This window comes from Trichechus manatus, unplaced genomic scaffold (genome assembly GCF_000243295.1).
Source record: "Trichechus manatus latirostris isolate Lorelei unplaced genomic scaffold, TriManLat1.0 scaffold00015, whole genome shotgun sequence".
NCBI classification, from domain to species: Eukaryota; Metazoa; Chordata; class Mammalia; order Sirenia; family Trichechidae; genus Trichechus; species Trichechus manatus.
This window is the reverse complement of record NW_004443951.1, coordinates 16,010,206-16,016,592: the sequence shown is the minus strand read 5'-3', so window position 1 is coordinate 16,016,592 and position 6,387 is coordinate 16,010,206.

Sequence of the window (6,387 nt, the reverse complement as noted above, 5' to 3'; positions counted from 1 at the left end):
TCTTTTATATCTCAAAAGAGATGGGCTCAAGACACAACCTAATCTTGTAGATTGAGTCCTGCCTCATTAACGTAACTGCCGCTAATCCCACTTCATTAACATCATAGAGGTAGGTTTTACAACACATAGGAAAATCACATCCGATGACAAAAGTGATAGACAATCACACAATACTGGGAATCCTGGACTAGCCAAGTTGACAGATATTTTTGGGGGACACAATTCAATCCATGACGATATGTAATATAAAAAATGTAATTAATATGTTCACCAAGCCCTATGAAAACATCCCCAAGTCTTGAGTTTACCCTAATGTGCCATATAAATACTGTCATTTTCCACATGCTCCAGGATGGGAAAAAGCTTGGGGAACACTGAGTTAAAACACAATTTGATTGCTACAAAAAGGTTCAAAATAACGGTGGCTTAAAAACACAACATTTTATTTCCCCTCACGTAACGGTCCTAGCATAAGAAGTCCCAGGATGATGAATCACTCCTTAGCCCACCACCATTAGCGGAATGCATTCAGGGAGCAGGGAAGGCAAAGAAACCAGCATCTTTCTAGCTTTACATTGTTGATTTGACATGTATTATTAGTTATCTCTTTACTCGCTTAGTTCCCCTACTGACTGTAGACTCTGGGACAGGAAGGATCTCTTCATTCAGACATGCAGCGAGGGCTCCAAACCCAATCTTCACTGATTACAAGCGAGGGATTTGGGCAGGTACTTAGCCTTCCTAAGCCTCAGTTTCCTCACCTGTAAAATGGATAAAATAAGTGAACCAACTTCAAAGGGCTGTGTAAGAATTAAATGAGGGATGCAAGTAAAGCACTTGGCACTGCGTCTGGCATATAGTGAGTGCTGAAGGGAGCTCAGGCTTTTTCTGTATCCCTAGTGGCTAGCATGGAGCTCCTGGGTGCTGCAGTTAAGACACTCAGCTGCTAACTGAAAGGTTGTAGGTTGAAGTCCACTTACAGGCACCTTGGAAGAAAAGCCTGGTGATCTACTTCTGGAAAATCAGCCATGGAAAATCCTATGGAGCACAGTTTTACTCTGACACACAAGGGGTCACCATGAGTCGAAATCGGCTAGACAGCAACTGGTTTGGTTTGGTTTTAATGTCTAGCATGGAGAGTGGCACTTTAGTGTTGGTTGAGAGGAACTGAACTGAATTGGGCTGGCAGAAGGGACTTTAGTTCTCCAGCACTTCAGGCCTGACCTGGGCAGAGAGTAGGCTCTGGCAGCCACAGGAAGCCCTTGTGAAGATTTTCAGGGACTGACTGTTGGAAGTCAGGGTAAAGGAGGGCTAAGGACAGGGTAGGGGGTGGGGATATGGGCAGGGCATTGATAGCCTCTGTTACACCAAACGACACCATTTTTATGTTTTTAGAGAAAAAAGTCTCTGGGTAGAGCCTAAATGGAGTTCTGGAATATTACCAGAAATGGGCTGTGGCAAGCAGAAAGCAGTGATCAACCTCTCCACCTTAGATATAATGTCTTGTTTCCAAAATTTTTATGCCTGTTGTCTCTCATGTTCTTCCCACCTTTGTATACCTGTGTATTTCTCTTCCATGAATTTGTCTATTTTTTCCTCATTTTTGTCTGCTTTTTGCTCCAACTCTTGGATAATTCTGAGTATTAGAGATTTGAATTCCCTATCAGGTAGTTCTAGTGCCTTTTCTTCTACTGGAAAGTCATCTGGTGTTTTATTTTGGACGCCTACTGGAACTATCCTGTCCTGTTCTTGTAAATGTTTTGATATTGTCTGCTGTCTTTGGGGCATTGAGTAGTTATTTTTCTCATTTATTGATTGTAGATTTGTTTGTTTCGTCTATGTCTGAGCAGGTGGGCTGTGTGTTCTTTGTTGTTTGTTTGCCTGTGGGCACGATACCTTTCACCTCCTTCTCCAATTGGCAGGGTTAGTTGCTCAGATATGGTACAGCAGGGCAGGTCTAGCTGAAGAGGAGTTGCTTGGATGGGTTGTTTGTGGCACTTATTACAGCCACCAGGGCGGGCCAGTAATCAGTGCAGGTCAGGTTCTGGTAGGCCGTGCCTGTACTGTTTGGTAGTGTGATGTTAAGCACATGGTGCAGGTAGGCAGGATGGAGGGGGGAGATTGTGATGTGTGGAGCTAAGATGGGTATGGGAGAGAGGAGAGAGGAACAGGAGCCAAAAACATACAAACAAACCAAAAAGAGTGCTAGGGGAGCTTGCCGTTGGAGTGGAGAGATGAGAGACTATGAAATGGAGAAAAACAAAAAGGGGAAGAAGAGGAAAAAAGAAAAAAGAAAAGAAAATAATGAATAAATAAAAATTAGAAAGAAAAAAGAAAAGAAAAGCTTCCAGGGATCCCACCAGTGTGGCTACAAGGTCTGGGGAAGTTGTTCCCAGGTGTTGAAGCACAGCCTTAGTCAGGCGTAGAGGTGTCACTCAGTGCCAGGTATTCAGGGGACAGGAAGAGAAGGAAGGTATAGAGAGACGAGAAACTCAGTAATGAAGGAAGACAAAAAGGGAAAAGAAAACAAAACAAATTAAAAAAACAAAACAAAACCAAAAAACAGAAAAAAGAAATACCCTCAGAGATCCCTCTGCATGTCTGTGCAAGCTGAGGGGGTAGGTCCCAAGCTGCGCAGTACCGCCTGGCCAGAATGGGCCCCCAATTCAAGAAAAGAAAAAGAAAACAAACAAAAAGCCCTGGGATCCCACCAGTGTGGCAGCACGGACTGGGAAGCAGTCTAACACTTGAGCAGAGTTCCACAGCCTTTCAGGAAGAGGCAAAGATGGCGCGTGGAGCTAGGCACTCGAGCAAAAGGAGGGGGAGGCGGCAAGAGGCAAGGAAGAAATCAAAAAGCAACACCAGCAGCCAACAAATGGCACCCAAGGAGTCGGCCAGTGCGGGCGGGCAGAATCCAAGCAGCAGGTGCTTCCCAGCCAAGAGACCGTGGCCATGGGAAGCAGAGGAGGCCAAGTGGGGGTGAAGAAGTGTGGGGGGTGGGGTGGGAAAGTGTACATAGTTGGTTACCGGTTATTCTGTCTCCTGCTGGAAGCTCCGTGAAGCTGCTTTCTCATACCACCTGTTCACTGGTCTCTGACAGGAGTCCAAGATAGCAGATCCATGCTGCGTTAGCTGATAGGGGACCTCTGCACGTATGTCTCCTGGCTGTCTGTTCTCTGTCAGTTTCTTATTCCATTTGGTGCTTGGCTGAGTTCTTTATCTCTTCATTTGATGCTTAGGGTTTTTCTGTTTGGCTTAGTTTTTCGGATCTTTGCTGTGGAGGGATGGCGTGGTGCCTCTGCCTAGAGCGCCATGTTGCCAGAAGTCTGCTTGTGTATTTTTTTAAACATTTCTTTACTGTAGTTTGAATGAGGAGGGAAATTTGATGTGTTTATTCAATCTACCATCTTAACCCAGAAGTCTTCTCAATGCTGTGGTTTTCTTTCACACAGAATAAACTATCTGCAGTTTTCTAAACGAACTGAATGGAGCCCTGCTAGAGCAGTGGTTAAGCACGTGGCTGCTAACCGAAAGGTTGGCAGTTCGAACCTACCCAGTGGCTCCACAGGAGAAAGACTTGGTGATCTGCTCCCTTAAAGATTACAGCCGAGAGAACCCTATGGAGCAGTTCTACTTTGTCACATGAGGTTGCCATGAGTCAGAACAGACAACACGCATCAGCATACACTGAGCGCCTCCTGCCTCTGTGACTCCACCTATAACCTACCTGGGCCAGCCTAGCCTCCTTCTTCCCTGGATTGACACATGCCCATCCTTAGAGACTTTCTCTGGAAAGTTTTTCCTAGCCACTCGACTGGGTTGGGTGCCCTTGTGGGGGGTTCAAGGCACCCCAGTCTCCCCCAGTACTATATTGACCTCAGTATTGTGATTGTCTTTGTAACCCAGGTGCCTGGGACAGTGCCTGGCAAATGGGAGATGCTTGTAAATGCTCAGCAAATGAATGCATGAAGCAGATACTCATTTTACCAACTCCTTTGCTTTGTTTATGCAATGAGAGTCAGGAAAAGATGATTTATTTACCCAAAAAGGAACAGAATCTGGCTTGGAGGAGGGAGAAGGGGGAGAGGAGGCAGGTATAACTTAAAAGAACCAAATAAAATGCTGTGAATCTTAAGATTCTTGAAAAATGCTTCTCAAAGCTTTAACAGATGACGGTATTCTTCTAAGTTTAGCTTTAAAAAGAGCACTGAGAATTTTAATCTATGGTGTTAGAAATCAAGGTAGTGGTTATGCTAGGAGGAATGGTAACCAGAAGGGGAACAAGGGGGGCTTCTGGGTGCTAGGAATGCTCTGTTTCTTGATCTGGGTGGTGGTTACATCAATGTGGTCACAAATGTAAAAATTTATCAAATCATACACTTGTGTTAAGTGTACAACTTGGAGGTTCAAGTCTACCCAGAGGTGCCTCAGAAGAAAGTCCTGGTGATCTACTTCTGAAAAATCAGCCATATACTTTTTTGTATACATGTTATACTTCAAAGAAATTACAGTAGAAGAAGTCCTTAACTTCTTTCTTTGGAATAACACCACTCCTAGCATATCACCCTAGTCAATCTTACCAGCTATTAAAACTTTCAACCAGGTGGGTATTTTCCCATATCCTCTTGAGCTCAGATTAGCTAAATACATGTTGGATACAGGTATTTTTAAAGCTGAATAATTAAAAACTTTCATCATGTGTAGCAGGAATCTTAGGTGCTAATTATGTAAACTTAGGGGTTGTTAGATACCCTATGAGCCCCTATTTTTCCCCAGGTTTAAAGGATGCCTTTCAAGTGAGCAAGGCACTAATGAAAGGAGTAAGAGCTGTTGCTCTTGGAGACAAATATACCTCTTAGATAGATCTCAGATGGAGATGTCTGGAGCCTGGCCTCAGTGAGACACTAGAGACTGAATTTAGATTATAACTGTAGAGTTTTGCATACATATTATGGCTTGCTGGATCTAAATCTTTCTAAATCTCTCAGTCTCCTGACTGTCCCTCCATGTGCGTCATTAGGTTAGGTCACTAAATTCTGTAGCAGTTGGAAGAATGCTAGACGTCCAGCAGGCAGCCAGAGAACACTGACGTACTGACCCCTGAGCAATCTTCAGTCCACAAATCACCCTGGGGAAACACTGCCTGGGAACATTTGAGACCCTTGGATTATTGAGCTGAGTTGATGTAAGGATTGCTCTCGTGGTATCTTTCCACCAACTGAAATACAATAATTTTTTTTTTTTTGTAAGAGCACGCATTTGTCTTCGTCAGGTAGGTGGAAAAAAGCCAGACCACAAGAAAGTTAAAAGTTACAAGGTAATTTTATGGTCTTAATTCAGTTCATCAATTACTTATTGAGCGCCCACTATGTGCCAAGCACTGTGATGAGTACTGTGGACTGAATGCTCTGTCTCTAGAATTTTGATGCTGGAGGGATATAGGGGCTACTATTTGGTTGGAAGTAAGGGGTGAGAGCTTGTCTTGAAGCTGTGTTTGCAAAACAAGCACACAGTTTTTACTTAGACTGTATATTTATCTGGGAGTCCTTGTGTGGTTCAAAGGGGCGCTAGGCTGCTAACCAGAAGATTGGAGGTTTGAGTTCACCCCCAGTTGCCCCAGAAGAAAGGCCTGGCGAAACTCATGTCTGGCATCCTATGAGCCTACGGGGGAAAAAGTTGCCGTGGAGTCAGTTCCAACTCATGATGACCCCATGTGAACAGTCAGCCAGTGAAAACCCTATGGAGCACAGTTCTACTCTGACACACATGGGGTTGCCATGAGTTGGAATTGCCTCCATGGAAACTTTTTTTTTTTTAGAATGGTTTTGGTGGAATTATGGGGCTCCAGAAGTGAGCACTATTTGCCATGATTTCTGAACCAAAAAGTCAGGACACATGATCTGAAAATTATTTATTTTATCATTTGTCCATTTATTTGCATGAAGAGTCTTATCAGGGTACAACGACAAAATCACATTTAGTTATACATGTAACACATTACTTTCATTAAAAATAATAAAATTCCAGAAATCAGAACTGTCTCCCCCATATCTGGGATGTGTGTTGATGTTAGCTATGGTATTTTTATCAACTAAGAAAACATGCTCGAAAACATGTTTTTATAAAGTGGCTTTTTCTTTCTCTTTTGTTGGATTGCCCCCCTCCCCAAATGTGTTCTTGAATACTAATATGTGATTATACCATACGGTCATATAATAGTGCCACATATTATTATACTGTATCTGTCAGTTTGTCTTATTGCACTGGCTTATGTTTGGTTGTGATGCTGGAAGCTATGCCACCAGTATTTCAAATACCAGCAAGGTCACCTATGGAGGACAGGTTTCAGTGAAGCTTCTAGACTAAGAAAGACTAGGAGATCTACTT